The sequence below is a fragment of the Leopardus geoffroyi genome, chromosome B1, assembly GCF_018350155.1.
Source record: "Leopardus geoffroyi isolate Oge1 chromosome B1, O.geoffroyi_Oge1_pat1.0, whole genome shotgun sequence".
Classification (NCBI taxonomy): domain Eukaryota; kingdom Metazoa; phylum Chordata; class Mammalia; order Carnivora; family Felidae; genus Leopardus; species Leopardus geoffroyi.
In genome coordinates this window covers 40,045,330-40,062,002 of record NC_059327.1, presented here as the reverse complement: position 1 = coordinate 40,062,002, position 16,673 = coordinate 40,045,330, and the positions used below count along the sequence as shown (strand labels likewise).

General features: G+C 39.0%; 2 protein-coding genes across 12 annotated transcripts in view; one reads left to right on the top strand and one right to left on the bottom strand.

Annotated features, from left to right (window-relative positions):
* Positions 1-14,726, bottom strand: part of SLC20A2 (solute carrier family 20 member 2) — a 108,441-nt gene extending 93,715 nt beyond the window's left edge. For 2 of the 8 annotated variants that reach the window (XM_045458965.1, XM_045458931.1), the window contains exons 1-3: positions 14,612-14,726; positions 10,385-10,568; positions 9,090-9,192 (exon numbers count right to left, since the gene is read on the bottom strand). The gene's annotated coding sequence lies outside the window, so the exon portion shown is untranslated. Of the gene's footprint in view, positions 1-9,089; positions 9,193-10,384; positions 10,569-14,526 lie in introns of all 8 variants that reach the window. The other 6 variants (XM_045458938.1, XM_045458947.1, XM_045458958.1 and 3 more) reach the window with 6 other exon arrangements.
* SMIM19 (small integral membrane protein 19) overlaps positions 14,664-16,673 on the top strand; it is a 28,342-nt gene continuing 26,332 nt past the window's right edge. For 2 of the 4 annotated variants that reach the window (XM_045459068.1, XM_045459037.1), the window contains exon 1: positions 14,670-14,777. The gene's annotated coding sequence lies outside the window, so the exon portion shown is untranslated. Of the gene's footprint in view, positions 14,778-16,461; positions 16,583-16,673 lie in introns of all 4 variants that reach the window. The other 2 variants (XM_045459048.1, XM_045459059.1) reach the window with 2 other exon arrangements.

Sequence of the window (16,673 nt, the reverse complement as noted above, 5' to 3'; positions counted from 1 at the left end):
GGGTATTTAAGAGGAAGTTTCTTATTCTGGTTGTAAAGCCTCTGAGACAGGGTTGCTTTTCTAGAGGAAAATAACATCTCAATTTTAATTTTAAAGATCCAGTGAAACCCCAAGAAAATACAATGTTTAAAATATTGGAAGTATTAACCACTCTTCTAAATTGCAGACACTAAGCAATCCACGTAGTGTGCCGCTTGAAGTAAATCGAGTAACCGCAGTCAGCTCTGCCTTTAGGATCATCTCTGATAGAAAAGGTATTCTTTCCTCTTAAATTATCTTTTTTAAGTTTACTTATTTATTTTGAGAGAGGTAGAGCACAAATGGGGGAGGAACAGAGAGAGAGGAAGAGAGAGAGAATCCCAAGCAGGCTTGACATTGTCAGTGCAGAGCCCAATGTGGGGCTCGAACCCATGAACCATGAGATCATGACCTGAGCCGAAATCAAGAGTCAAATGCGAAAGACTGAGTCACCCAGGTACCCCTTAAATTATCTTCTAAAAGCAAATGAAAATGCAGTGATGATGTCAGCATGTTGGTTCTTAGAAGCTTCGTAAACTTCTAATTCAGGAAGTAACATGCAGGAATTTTACTTGACGTTCAAAAATCTCTCTACAGAAGATCTGGAATAAAATGGCCACACCACAATATTCTCATCCATGGCTTTAATTAATATGATAAAATCTGAAATAGAATTCTTGTCATACATCCTCGGAATTTCTTCCTCATGTACAAATAGAGTAAAGGAGGGCCAAAAAGCAAATGTATCCAGTTGGACGATATCTGTCATACAGTGTTTATGGATTTCTCTGCTCTAAGGAAATCTCATGAGGTTAACTTATTTTTTATGGGTAAAACCCTAACACATTTTTTATAAAAGCCATAACCTAGGCCATTTTGTATGGTGTACAGATATACATTAAAATCTCCCTGTAATTCTTGGGGGATCATACCAAGGAAATGTATTTTCAGTAATGCCAGATTCTAACCAATGGTGAATACAAATTTTTGAAGTTTTTACAACTAAATATCCTTAAATAGAAATATTTTTAAGGTCTGGAATGCCTGGGTGGCTCAGTCAGAGCCAGTCAGTGGGAGACTCTTGATCTCAGCTCAGGTCATGATCACACAGTTTGTAAGTTCGAGCCCCGTATCAGGCTCTCTGCTGTCAGCACAGAGCCTGCTTCAGATCCTCTCTCTCTCTCTGCCCTCCCCCGTTGTCTCTCTCAAAAATAAACATTAAAAAAATGTTAAAAATATATTTTTAACGTGTGATAATGATATTGTGGTTGTGTTCTGACAAGGGATTTCTTGAACCTACTGAAAATTCACAGATGAATAATTTAATATCTGAGATATGTTTTAAAGTAGTATGGCATTGGGGGCGGGGGGGGGTAGTTTAAACAAGACTTGCCACAAATAGAAAGGTAAAGCTGAAGGATGGGGACATATAGATGAATTATCTTGTCTTCTTTGGTACATGTTTGAAATTTTCCAACGTAAACTGTGTATATCCATGCATGGGATATAAAATATACTCATGTAACAGGAATTCTGAGCAGAAATTCAGGTTCTTGAATGCTTCTTTTATGGCAAAAATACCAGGCAAATCATCTCACCCCATGGTACTATAGTTTCCAATTTCTAAAATGCAGGGATGGAACAGGATTTCTATGGTTGCTTCCAGTTCTGAAGTTTTTACTCTCTGAGAATGCTGTTTTGTTCTTCCAAATGGAATTTCAATTCATCTCACTAACTGTCTACAGTAACTGAGTCTATACTGAGAAGGCACAGCTGTCTTAAGACAAAGTATGATCTCAAAGCAGCTCTTTAAGACCATCAGTGCCACCCTGTCATCACCTCTCACTTACCACATGAAAAAAAGAAAAAAAGGAGGCAACCACAATGATTTCCATAGGGTAGGTGAAAATTCCCTCCCTTCAGAAATTTGACTAAGGGTCACAAATCACATGGTATGTATAAAAGGCACTCCTTTTAACACTGCAAATCTTCCTGAGTAATTATCAAACAATATTTTTATAAATGTATTTTGAAGACTTCTCATCACAGTACTGTTCATAACGGTGAAAAATCTGGTATGTAGATTATCATTAATAAGGGTTTAGTTAAATATATCATGGTATAGTCTTATAATGGAATACCATGCAACTATGTAAAAAATAAAGATATTAGCCCACAATGATCAGGGTATCATAAAGGGACACAGGAACCAACTGAAAGACTCCCAATGGTCAAAGCTGGAAAAATTAGAGCAATAAAGTTGTACTGGATTATAACTCAAAGTATAAATACCATTAGTCTATACTGATATTAAAAAAATGATTCAATAAATAAATGGGAGAGAAGAGAAAAGTCTCCTGTTTAGAATTCCAAATAACGTATGTAGATACTCTGCTTCTCCCCTCCAGAAGGTGGAGCATAACTCTTAAGTGTGGGCTGCCTTCCTTCCAAGGAGCACAAGATGGAAAGTTGAGAAAAAAGAGTAACTTTACAACAGAGAAGTCTGACAAACACTACCTCAGCCAGGATACCAAGGTCAACATCAACAGAGGTCACAAAGCTAGGATGCACCCTTGAAATGATGTGATAAAAACAGCCTTTTGCCTCTGTGGCCTCCCTTAGTCTAACCCCACATAACCCCAGTCTAACCATGAGAAAACAACAGACAAGCCCAACTGAGGGGCATTCTACTATCTGACTGGTACACCTCAAAACTGTCAAGTCATAAAAAACAAGGGAAGTCTGAGAAACAGTCATAGCCACGAAGAACCTAAGGAGACATGATGACTGAATGCAGTGTGGACTCGTGGATGGGGTCCTAGAACAGAAAAAGACAGGAGGTAAAAACTCATGAAAGGGAAATCACAATAAAGTATGGACTTCAACCAATTATAATGTTATCAGTTTGGTTCATTAATTATAACATATGTACCACACTAACGTTAAGAGGTTAAAGAGAGGGGAAACTGGGAACTCTGTACTATCTTCGCAATTTCTTTATAAATCTAAAACCTTCTGTGAGGCGCCTGGGTGGCTCAGTTAAGTGTCTGACTCTTGGTTTCAGCTCAGGTCATGATCTCACAGTTTGTGGGTTCAAGCCTTGCATCGGGCTCTACATTGACAGCATGGAGCCTGCTTGGGATTCTCTCTCTCCCCCTCTTTCTCTGCCCCTCCCCTGCTTGCGCACACACACTCTCTCTCTCAAAATAAATGAAAATAAACTTAGAAAAAAAATCCAAAACTCTTCTAAAATAAAAAGTTTATTTTTAAAAAATGAAAAAACAAGATATAAACTTACAACGATGTGGAATGATGGCCAATATATAATAAACAAAAGAAGTGTTACTAAACAATATGCATATTATGAACCTATTTGTATTTTAAAGATACACATATATGTACTTTTTTACCAAATGTCTGGATAATTTACACCAAATGCTAACCTCTGGGAAGTGAATCACTAGTGATTTTCACTTCACCACCCACTTTATACTTTTCTGTACTATCTGATTTTGTTCTTTCCACTAAGCATTGATCACTTTAACACTGAGCTTTCTATAATCTTACAAACTATTAACAAAGCTCTTTTACTCTGGGAAAAAAAAAAATTAGGCATACAGCAGAGGATTAATAGCAGTGCTCCTCAGCTCAAAATAATACACATTTATAAAAGAGTAAATTTTACTTTTTCAAGGAAAAAATGTTTAATTTTATTAAGTAGGCTCTATACCCAATGTGGGACTCAAACTCACGACCCTCAGATCAAGAGCCTCATGCTCTACTGACTGAGCCAGCTGGGCGCCTCTCAAGGAGAGAAATAATATTTTAAGTTAGTACAGAAAAGTGAATGAAAGCATGGATTTTAATCAGACTTAGCTTAAATTCCTGGTTTCACCATTTAAGACTGGTTATGACCTTGGACAGTTCAACAACCTCCCTCAATTTCCTCATTTTTATAGTAGGAAATATGTACAACAACAAACCTATTGCTCAGCAGAAATATCCTAACATTATTTACTCATCAATATAAACATACATTACATACTACGTAAGTGTGTAGTGTATAAAATATATTTCATAACAAAATTTTATTGGGTTGCCTGGATGGCTCAGTCAGTTAAGCACCCAACTCTTGATTTCAGCTCAGGTCACGATCTCATGGTTCATGAGTTTGAGCCCCACGTCAGGCTCCACGCTGACAGTGAGGAGCCTGCTTGGGATTCTCTCTCTCTCTGCCCTCCCCACCTCAAAATAAATAAACTTAAACAAAAAAAAAAAAAAAAAAAAAAAAAATTTAAAAAAATCAAATTTTATTAGAAGGAATTACATTAGTAGTAGCAAAAACTTCAATGTATGCCTGGAGCCTGGCCCTACTGAGGCTCTATAATGGCAAGTGTTTCTTATTGGTATTAACAAAAATCCAAGAAAAAATAAAACACCATCGGGAAAAAATTTAGTTTCTCTAAGAACAGGGAACAGTAAAAGACAAACCCTACCCTCAGCTCATTCTACATCATCTGCAGCAATTTCCCAAATGTCTCTGCTAACTATTTATTATGGTGATTAAAAATGTTATTGTTAACATGCCCACAGACCTGAGATTCGTCCAGAGAATACACATGAAAGCCACTTTTCTAATCATAACCAGCTTAAGCTAAGCTTTGGAATACTAATACATCAAGTTCTCCTTCCTATGGAGATAGTTTCCCTATTTATGAATGTCAATACAAATTTATGAATGTCAATACAAATAAACACCAGCCACAAACTAAACTTATCTAAATCTCTTGATTATACATAACGAACTTTAATAAAGAAGCTTTAAATAAGACATATGTTTTGATCTGTAACAAATTTCTGGGCTGGCTGATTTATCTCAAAAATGATATTTTCAAATTACCCAAATTCAAACCTTACATTACAAAAAATCACAACAGACAAGTCTAATCACGCTATGAATTAGGGGACTTTTTAAACAAGGCCAAACAACGCACATCAGAAGAATCAATTTGTTCCATCAAGTGAAAAGTTTACCCAAACTGATTTATCATATAGTCTAGGACATACACCCTTAAAGACCTGTTAATTTAGGAAGAAATTAACCAACCATAAACATAACAATATTATATTGTTGTGGCAATTTTTTCTACATTAGAAAATGCAAACTGTTCAGTTTGGTTGTTAAAAGAAGTTAATGTAAACACCTTTTAAAATAACAAAAACATAGATACAATTCAGAAACTATATTCAGGTTGTTATATGTAACCCAGTGTTGGGATTACAACTATACAAAGACGGATTTTATAACATACTCAAAAGTATGTCACTGAGAACTGCACTGGCAAATAGATCAAAGAAACTTCTTTTGGTTAAAAAAAAAAAAGACTGACTATAAGGTTTTGAGTTAGTTTAGTTTTCTTAAACACTATAAAAGCAAATTTAAAATGGGAATTCCAAGCATTCTGCATAGCAATATTATATATACAAGAAGAGTATAATCCTTTATCATGTTCTCTAAATTCAAAACAACTGAAGAAGGGACCATACTGGCACCTCCTATATATTATCTCATTTAATTCATATAACAATCCTAGATAATCATCACAATTTCAAGGGGAAGACACTCAAATTGAGTACTTTAAGTAACCTGCCCAGATAATAAGGGATACACCAGCAATTACATTACAGTCAGAATTTATATACGATACATACTACACACACCAGTTACATACATATTATATCTGGTATCTAACTTTTTAGGTTTTTAACCTATACAATTAGTCTGTTCCTACGATAACTACTATGTATGTGTATTTCAGCATTTGCCACATTGTACTGTAATCTTTTACTTATCAATATTCCCTATTCAATTATGAGCTTCCAGAGAGAACGGACTATATGGTGTTCATCTCTGTAATTGTAGAACATAGTCCTGTACCAAGCACAGCTACATAAATTTCTCCTTAGTAGCTTACCCATGGTTGTGACGTTATTTTCACTAGCTGCTCACGGGTGGTGAATATTACAGAAACATTATCACACTATTAGCCATCCCTTCAGCTTCAAGACACCCAACAGTAACCATCACAATAGGAGAAGGCTTGGGCAGAAAGAATGTTCAGTCTGATCAACCCCAGTGTGTAGCATTACTCTTAAAATCCTATTTAAATACATTACATACTATACAGGGTTCTTCTTTTTTAAGTTTCATAAAGCTGCATCTGCGCTTACAGTAGTCTACTCAAAGGAGTTCATATACATTATAGGAAACTCAATTACAGGATAGCTCCATGTTCATAGTATATACAAGAATTAAGGAAAGACATAAGACGACATAAATCATCAAAGGCATAAAGTAAACGCTTGCCAAAAGGCTACTTTTCATTACAACAGGACTACAGTGTCCACAGGGACAAAACCATACAATTTATATGCTTTCCCATACAAGAAACAGGACTGGATGTTAATGGCATTTTTGAGAATGTTACAGTGTAATTATAAAATGCTATAGGTTAATATATAAGGAGACATCAAGTCTCTCAAAACAAAATGAATATTTACAAGATTAAGTTTCTGTTTTGTTAAACATTAAATAAAGGTGTTGGAACTTAAATGGAAATGTAAAAATACCAATGACCTAGTACGAAAACTAGTTAACAGAATTACTGATACTTTTCATTCTTTTAGCAGACCTTTTACCTAATAAATGTTAAAGCATGTGGTTTGTGTTTTCAGTTTTCTTCCCAGTTCTAGATATTGACTATGAATCCTTTTCTAGTATTTACCTTTCTGTTCCCACCTTCCACCCAATTCTACCCCCAAACCTGGTAAGGATGTCTTCTTTAATTTTTTAAAACAAGGGAGTGAATCAAATGTCTGTCATGAACTCTTGAATAAAGAGTTAAAATGACAGCATCATAAGACTATCCTGACTCTCTTTAAAGTCATATTAGTCTTCTAGAATAGCAATCTAAATCTTAGAAGCAGAAAACACAGGAAGCTCAATGTTCCAAGAAAAGTTAATAATAATTGATTCATCCTGGCTACCCAGGAAATACACAGCAAGGATCCGTGTTCTATGCAAATACTGACAACAAATCCATCTAGCAATACCTGCCATCCTGGGACAAGGAAAATAGAAGAGAGCTCACAAGGCAAATTCACAATGACTAAAAAGTACACAAAGAAAACATCATCAGTTCAGAGGTGAGAAGGGATCAGAACTAAATGAAACACAACAGAGATCAGTGTACTTATACTGACAGAAGTAGACGGAGGTAGTGGAAGAGACGAGATCACCACTGACGGGAGATGTGAGTGGGATGCAAGTGGACAGGACGCGCAGTGGACAGAGGGGAGGGTAAAACAAGCAGGAGCTGGAGGTGACAGGAGCTGAATTACAAGAGATAACAAAAGACTGGAGGCGGCAGACAAGGCAGGAAGCCCACCCAAGGAAATAGAGGGTAAGGAGAACAGAAATCATTTTCAATGGGAGGATGAATCATGGAAAAGGCAGGAAGCAGGCAAAACACAGACACCAAGCAAGAAATTCTAGACAGATGAGAAAAAAAATGTAAAAGTAGTAAGTACATAGGGAAGAAAAGTGAAAAAAGGATGAAGTAAACAGGCCTACTAGGAAAGGAAATATTTATTAAAAAATGGTTTCTGGAATTCTGTTTTACTAATTTAAATTTTAAAATCGCTTCTGCTTGTATTTCTTTCTGTTGGGTAAAACTTGATTCATAAGAACAAAGGCTTCCTCAGTTTACAAAGAAGAAAATTATGGCTCAGGTCAACTGACTTAAGTCACAAAAGTAGGAAGGGTTGAAAACAATAAAATTTACTGTCAGTTAATAATCTTAGTTCTAAGCCACAAACTAATTTTTATACTGACAATGTGTGTATACACATTAATGACTTTAATGACCAATTGCTTCATTTGTTAAGTACAAAAGCCTTCTCTTTTGCTTCATTTGTAAAGTACAAAAGCTTTCTCGTTCTCTCTCTCATATTCTCTCTATGCTTATCAGCATTTGGAGAAATCCCTGCTTCTTACTGCCTCCCCCAAAAAGGAAAGGGCACAGTATGAAGGTAACATTTACATCAATATTGCTAAAAAGAAATCTGACGGAGGTTTAAAACAAAGTTAAAACAGTAATGGTTAAAAGATGTTGTAAATTTTCTATAAATGTCTACGACCCATGTTATTCTGGTCTCCTAGTTAACTAAAACCACAACACAGAGATCATCCTTCATTTCCACCTAGGAAGAGTAGAGGAAAACAAAAACTGAACAAGAATACAAAAATAGAAAGACGAGCAAACCCAAAAACGAATGGAAATTATTCTATTCTTGATCTTAGAAAACAAGCAAGGGTAGGAGAGAACCATACCAAAGGTCTATTTATGAAGATACAATTCTTATTTTTAAACTGAAAAAATACGGTCATCAGATCTTCAGGCTAAAAAATTGCGCAAGAAAAAAGCAGGCACATACAGAGACTGAGGAGTAGATAAAAGATGAATCTGAAGCCACAAAAACTGTGAACAAACAGCAGCACATTATGAAGAAGCAATTTGTCAACATCCTGTCCCTTTAGTGATTAGCAGAAGCTGGTTTCTGGAGTCAACAATCCAATGAACTGTTCCCATTTCTCCTACTGTATCTACTATTTCTCTATCCGAACACAATAAAACTCTGATCATGAGGAAACTACCAGCTATTGCAGTAGAGGAAAATAATGCAAATATTACACACAAAAGCAGCTGGGTTAACAATGGTAATGTAAGAAACATATAAAGACTTGTGCTAGAGTCTTGTCACTCATATTTTCAGAACTATCTTCTTTCAACTCCTTAAAAATCCTAAATGATACTGGGGTAGCTTCTTGAAATTTGCCTTTTCTTCACTTTTTTTTTTTTTTTTTTTTTTTTTACCATTCTTCCATGATTATCTTAATGAGTCACTTGACCATATAGTCCATTCACAGGCATCATCGACACACATTTTTATTGACTTCTGGAAGTGGATGCTGCTCCACAGCCTTTAGGAGACTTCTTGAAGGAACAAACCTGGTTCTTTGGTCTCTGAGGACATGCTGAAATTAGGATTCTCTCTCATACTCAAAGATGACATGGATGCAAGCCAAACTGTGCTGTTTCCAAGGTAAGATGCCTTAAAACACAAAGAAAAAAAAGTTAAAAATCAAACAGATTTTGAAAACACAAAACTCTAATAAAGCAGTACAAATTCTCACAGTATTTACATTTTAGCTAAGACTGAAAAATAACTGATTCAAATAAAAAATTTTTTAATCTTTCACTTTAGCATTAAATACTGTATTTTTCAAAAAAACTTTAACAGAGCATCACAAAATACACAATAAAAATACTGCAAATAATGGACAATTCCTGAAGTTAATACAAAAACATGTTAAAATTATAAAGAAATTCTGGTGATTTACCATTTAATCTTTATCCTGGCCAGGATAGAAGATAGGCTATGAAAAAATATTATTTCCCTATATTCATATATTACTTGAAAATTATATGAACAAGCATGGTTTATAGTCAGCTATAAAATGAACTGCTGAATTGATTTGGAAAATTTCTTCCAGCCCCAAAATTCTGAAATTACGTATCATCTGGTGACACAATCTTGGTACCACTGAACCAGCTTTAGGTAAGGCAAGTCATTTGACTTTGCCCAATTTTATTATCTATAAAATACACAGCTGGTACCTAAGGGGGAGGTGGGGACTAGGATCACTTGCAGATGATTTAAAACACAGACGCCCAGGCGCAGCTCTAAAGAATCTGAATCTCTAGGGGTCAGCTAAGGTGTCGCTTACTTTCATCATAAACCCTGGGTCATTCTGACGTACACTTCTACTTAAAGAACAATCGCACTGGATCACATTCAGGATCCAGCTCTACAAACCTAAAATTCATAAAATGGGGCAGTAGACATTTTATTAAATTATCCCATATTGATGGAACTAAAATAAATGAATTAAATAAATTCATATTGATAGAACTAAAATAAATTCAATTTCTCTTTCCCTAAAACTCCCCATTCAGAGAAGAACCTGAAATTAAGATTAAGGCTAACATGCCCATTGGATAGACATTTGGACATAGATTATTTTAACTCCAATTATTTCTTGGGATATTTAAATAGAACACAACTGTGGGACAATGTTCACAGTTATAAACTGCTTCTATGACAGGTCATCCCAAAATATGTGCTGGTATGAAAATGGAAACAGCAGGTCATTTCTTCACTGACTCCTATTACAAAGTACCCCCAAGACAAACAACATGACCTCCTACCCAGCAGAAACGACCTATAACACAGAATACTATACCTGCAGAGCGTGTGTCCTCCCTGGCCGCTAACCAGGTTTGTAGCCCATGCTTCATTCAAGGGCACTTCCTCCTCTGATTCCTGGACAGTGGGTGTGCTGATGTATGTACTCCCCTATCTGTGGAGTCATTTGGATTCAGTGTCTCTTTTGATGCCCAACACCCCCAAAATAATACTGTCAGCTCCTGACAAAAGGGACACAAAAGTGGGTTTTCAGAGAATACCATTTTTTTTTCCATCTTGCTGGATTTTGTTTGCAGCCCCTCTTCTAATTCCACGCAGCTTCAAAATGACTTCACTCCAGGTATGTCACCAAATCAACAGCACAATTTTACATTTTTTTTTCCATCAAAGAAATATTACTAGAAGAGGCCGCCTGGCCAATAGTGTTCTGTACTGCCCAAGACAAGCTGAACAAGTGGATCAAGATTCCACATGAGGCCACAGCAAATGGATATAAGTGCACAGGAAACCTTCAGGAACACTTACGTTCTGGTAAGTTACTACCACTGGGGTTTAAATCTAGTAAGTGTTTAAAAAAGAAAGGTAGTAAGATATCAAGTGTTATTCAATATTATATTTCACGTTTTCTGACACTAAATTAAAAACTTCAACAGTCATTATCCTACATCCTGGTGAATCACTGTCCTTGAATTCAACACCTACGGAAGAGTTATAATCCTCATTCAGTGTTGAGATTCAAAATTCAGTTTCTCTTCCCTTGCCTTTAGTCATTTCAAAATGTAGTGTCCCCGGAACCATTGATCAACCACTTCCATTTGAAAAATTCAGCACTATTTCTGCAGCTCAGTCCTTGCAACCTATGCTACTTTGAAATTTGAAAAAGAGAACCTTTTACAGCCAAGAAACTAGTGTCAAGTTTTAGATCTGTCTTCTTTGATCAAGAAAAACTCCCCAGAGAAAGGACACTGACTTGGGGGCCAGACTGCCTGGGCTCATATCCAGTCCCCTTACTATATGCATTGTGATCTTGGGTAAGTGATTTAATTACCTTGCTGGGTCTCAGTTTCCTCATTTTAAGAAATGGGATTATAACTGTACCTACTTCCAAAGATTGTTGACATTCCAACAAATTAACAGGCAAAGATTCCTGAAACAGTATCTGGCACATTTTAAGCACTACATAAATGTTAGCTATTATTTTCACTTTATTTTATTTAGCTGCAAATTCTCATACTGTTTCACATGTGCACACAATGTCTGCCCACCTAAAATACTACCTACCTGAAGACTGGAATCACATGCTGAATATCTCTGATGTTTCCCCTAGGGTATCTAATATTCACTCAATAAGTAAATACAAACCTACTCTGTATATATTATACTGGATGAATAAGGAAAACATAGTACCTTATATATTCTCAGCCCTCAGTAGCCTTTATTTTAGGTGGGGAAACAAAACATGCAGAAAAACTTATTTAACGGTATAAAGCCATAAGGGATTAAATGCCAAAGTATGTGGTATAAACAGCTAACATTTATACCAGTATACATTTATACTGGGCTTATCGTGAGCTGCAGATTCTGTGGAGAAGGTAAAGCTGGTGTGGCCCTGCCCCTAAAGTTAAATGGGATCTTTGGTAGTGGAAAGAAGAGAGGACAGGATTCCAGTGTATTTGGGTTCATTCCACAAACAGTCACTGAGTACCTTCCATGGGTGAGGCTCTGTTCTAGGCTCTGGAGATAAGGCAATGAATGACAGAAAAGATCCCTGCACTCTGGAGCTTTAAAGGGCACTCCATGTGAGAGCCAAGTTTTGAAGTAAGGAACGAGAAGAGCTTATCTTCCAAAACGATGAAACAACACTGGTTAAATGCCTTACAAACAGGAGCCAATGCTGTCATTATGGTCATTCTGACTCTCCAACAACAAACATACAGAAATGGCTGTGGTGAAAAATTCAGTAACTTTCATGTACTGTATTCTAAATGTTCCACTGTTTATAAAGCACATTAAAGGGATACTCTCCAGATTCTTGGATACAAATATCATAGAAGAGATTTTAAATACATACGGTCAATACCATTAGAACGATTTTCATTACAGAGGCCACTGGAGGCCTAAATTTTGCCCAAATGGAAAGCCTATTAATGCTCTGCTGTACCCCTTGTGCTTTGTCTCCACCCTCCACCCCATCCCTTTTCCTTTCTTTCCTTGATCTACCAGTGGCTGCCCACAGCTATCAAGTATCTACTAGGAAAGTGCCTAAAGATGCAAGTGCTGACAGGAATCAGTTAGTCACAATGGGTGGAAACATTAACTCCAAAAGAAACTATGTGCATTTTTTTCTTCTTACATCCTTCCATTGATGACAACTCTCCACTCTGCCCCTCCCCCCAAAGAGAAGGCCCACAGGCCCACAGGGGAAAGGAACCCTCTTATAATAGTGACTGGCAAAGCATTCCCAACCTCTTTCTCTCTCCAACGATGGACCACTAGAATCAGGAGACAGGTTAAGTCCAATATACTCTCATCACAAATGAGACACATTTCCAAGCACGTCCCTCATCCTCTCCAGTGCTTTTCAACCTCTTCTACTCTCAGAAGATGCAAACTGTTAGACCTTACCATCATACTCTCATTGTTATGCCTATACAAATCATTACATTGTATTTTTGGAAACACAAACTTTCAAAAGGGCCATTAAGGTTTCCCCCAAATTTACCTTTTTCCAATGTCTAAGAATAACCTGTTCATTGGATGACCATGATATGTAATCAGAATTTGGATAAATATGAGACACAGGACTTTAGAAACTATTGAATACCCAAATAAAGAGACTAATTGCAGTTTTATGCTATTTTAAAGCCATCTTCCAACTTGAAAAACACATTCTTTTACTGAGTCATTTTATATTGCCAACACCCTTCTTCACAAAAACAGAAACAGAAGTAATTAATGTACATACTCCACATTTGGATCTATTCAAATCAAACCCATGTATTCACAATTTCTGAGCAAACTATGCCTATGCAAAAGTTATCCCAGAAGATTAAATGATAAAGCACATACCATTTGGCAGAGGCCTGGCAAACAAGTACTCAACATTACCCATTACTACTGTTCCTAATTTTCCAACTTTAGAGTCAAACTGAATGGTTTATATTTATAAATTACTTACATGAATATACAATGTATATATAATACATAAAAGTTAATATGTATTAATACTCTAAATAAAGCTAGTATATTATTGTACCAAGCAATGTTCTTCATCCAGACAAAGATGAGCTTAACTGTAACAGAATGAGCCACAAAAAAGGCAGAGAAAACTTGCAAAGAGATTTGGGTTAAAGGTTAGCTCTTAACCTCTGCTTATTAAGGATACAACCACTACAAGATCTGGTATGAATTATAATTAGCAGTCAGCTGATCCTAGAGAACTAGCTCAACATAAATAGTTAAGACCTCAAGCGTGTGGACAAGTGGCCATTTATTCCCAAGGTTGCTACCAACCACTGAAATCTGATTACTTGAACACTGATGCTGAAATCCTGTATAAATTCATTAACTCTTATGGTAGAAAATCCATTTTTCAAATCTATTTCCCAAGGAAATCTATTTTACACACAATTTTTTTAATACACAAAAATCACTTCAACTGACAATACTGCGGCATCCTGGGCACATCCAGTTTTTAAAACACCTCAACAATCTCAGCCACGCATCATTTATTAAAAGGGAAAAATGGAAAGATAATTTGGAAAGCCTATGCTTTCTTAACTATTAAATACTAAAAGTAACTCTATGCCTTCATTACGAAAGAAGAAAATCTCCGTGTTTTCCAGCTTAATCCCGATTCGTGGGACAATCAATGCACATTCCCCCCTCCCACGCTGACAATCACGCCCGGGGCGCGCCGAAGTGGGGCGGGCAGAGGCATGGAACTCCCGGGTAATGACCCGTCCCCGCTACTTCTCGCTCGGTTTTGGCACACAACCGCAACACCCACGTGGACTTCCAGGCGGGGGCGGCGAGACCCGCCGCCAGCACCAGAGCCCGCCACCCCGGCCCGCCCAGCCCTCCCGCGGGGGCTCCGGGCTCCGGGCCGGGGGCTCGCGGAGGGCGGCGCACGGAGGTGACGCGCCACGGGGGAGGGGAAGGGAGCCCGGCTCCACTCACGCGCCCGGGGGCGGCACCGGGGCCGTCGCTGCGTCGCTCCCGTTCAAAAACTGAAAAGGGGGGCGGGGGGGGCGGGGGGAAAGACCTGGCTCCTCGTTTCATCCGGAAACCGGCGGGCCGGCAGGAAATGACGAAGGCAGAGGTCGTCCAGGTCCGGTCGGTAACCGGGTCCCGCGCGTCCGGCCCCGACTCTGGGGGAAAGAGCCCCGAGCGGAGCAGCCTGGCCGCGTGCCGCCTCCGGAGCCAGCAGCGTGAGTGGACCCGCGTCCCGGCGCCTCCCGGGCCCCGGGCGGGGCCGCGTCACCCGGCCCCGCCCCCCGCCCGCGCGCCGGCCCGCCCCGCCCGAGACTCGCGGGGGAGGGGAAGGGAGGGGTCCGCTGCCGGCTCCGCGCCCCCAGCCCTGGGCACGGAGGCTCCTACGAGTCCAGCCCGCGCTGCGAGCCTCTCTCCGGGTCGTAAGGAATAGTGAGGCTCCGAGGGCCAGAAACGCAGACAAAAAGCCGAAGCAGCCGCGACGGCCGCGCGAGCAGGGGGCGGCCGAGACGTCCCCGGCGCGGCTGGAGTTTAGCGCTAGCGTTTTAAGATTGAGCCCCGCGCAGCCTTCGAGCGGCGGAAACGCAAAGGATGTTCCCGGCAGCTCTGGAAGCTGCCTGTGGCCACTTAGTGGGAGAGGATTATATTTTACACCCTCGCGACTGGATTTCCTTCCAGGAGGAGCCGGTGTCAAGGAACCGGGGTAAAGGCTGGAAGGGCTCAGGTTTAGAAGTCAGTTATATGTGACAGTCAAGTTGCCGCTCCACTCCCTACTCCCTACTTGCTCCACTCCCTACTTGCAACTTTGGGCAAGTTACATAACCACCACTACCACCTTCCCGGTTTCTTTCTTCTGTGAAATGGAGCGTTAGTGCCTCACTATTGCAAAAACTCAATATGTGGACTGCCCTACATATAAGCCCTCAAATGTTAATTCCCTTCTTCCTCTTGGTTGAAGGCCTGTTACCTTGTACCCTTCTGCTTTGGGAGCCCAAACCTTTAATGTTTCAGAAGACAGAGAAAATTACATTTATGCAGTGGATTGTGTTGTAAGCAACTCTGTAAGTGATGCCAATCTGAATTTTTATCAAGATAGCAAAGCTCTAAGTGAGAGACAAAAATGTAATATTCAAGGCAGAATGACAAGTGATACTCCATTTTAGAACCACCTAGACATGGTATCAGGAAACTGATTTTAAAACTTATGATACAGTCACTTAATCCCCGGCTAGTTCTCAGCCTGGAAGTTTATCAAACGAAAACCAAGCTCTAGTTGTCATATTTTGGGAACTCTGTCTCTGGATACTAACGTTTTACTTGGGACTTAACTAAGCTCATCCTAGAATCCCCTTACCGAAATTGTTCAAGCATCACTGCACAGGAAAAATATGTGAAAAAAGTTCAGTTTTCTCACAAGAACCCTGAACGATGATCCAAGCAAGTGGCTAGCCATAATGGTGATCTTGCTGAAGCTGTGCATTTTGCTTTAGAAGGCTGTAGTGGTATGTAGTCACCGCTTAGCAAGTATGTATGGGTACACTTGGTTAGACTGTAGCGTGCTGGGAGGTGACGGTCATAGTTCAGGCCACATGTGGGCCATGGGTCTGTACTATGACTCTGGGCAAGGCCATTCCTTCTTCCTGGTAGTCTTGCAAAACCATGCCATTGGTCATGATGGAGGACTGGGCAGGCAAGGCCTACCCTCAGTGCAAATCTTTCACAACTACAGTGCTAAAAATAACTCAAGTGCCTGTCCCTGGAACTGTGGAATGGTAGTGTCATTGCATACCAGCGATGTTGTATAATCCATGTTGTTTAATTCATGTTAAAATTTTACCATTCTGGGTCAGTAGTAATTCAAAATCCTTCTCTACATATAATTAAAGACTGGCATATTTGTAGCAGGATGAAGACAAGCTCTGTAGGAATACACCATTTATCAAGGGGCCCGTGAACAGAATTTTGTGAGAAGTGGAAGCAAGAAACTAACCTGGCTCAGATCCATTCAGGTGTTAGAAAACAGGTAGGAAACACTTCTATGATTTGTCAGACAACGGGCACCTGCAAAATGTTCCAATGGCCGCTGCTGTATGTTCACTGTTTTTTCCCAAATC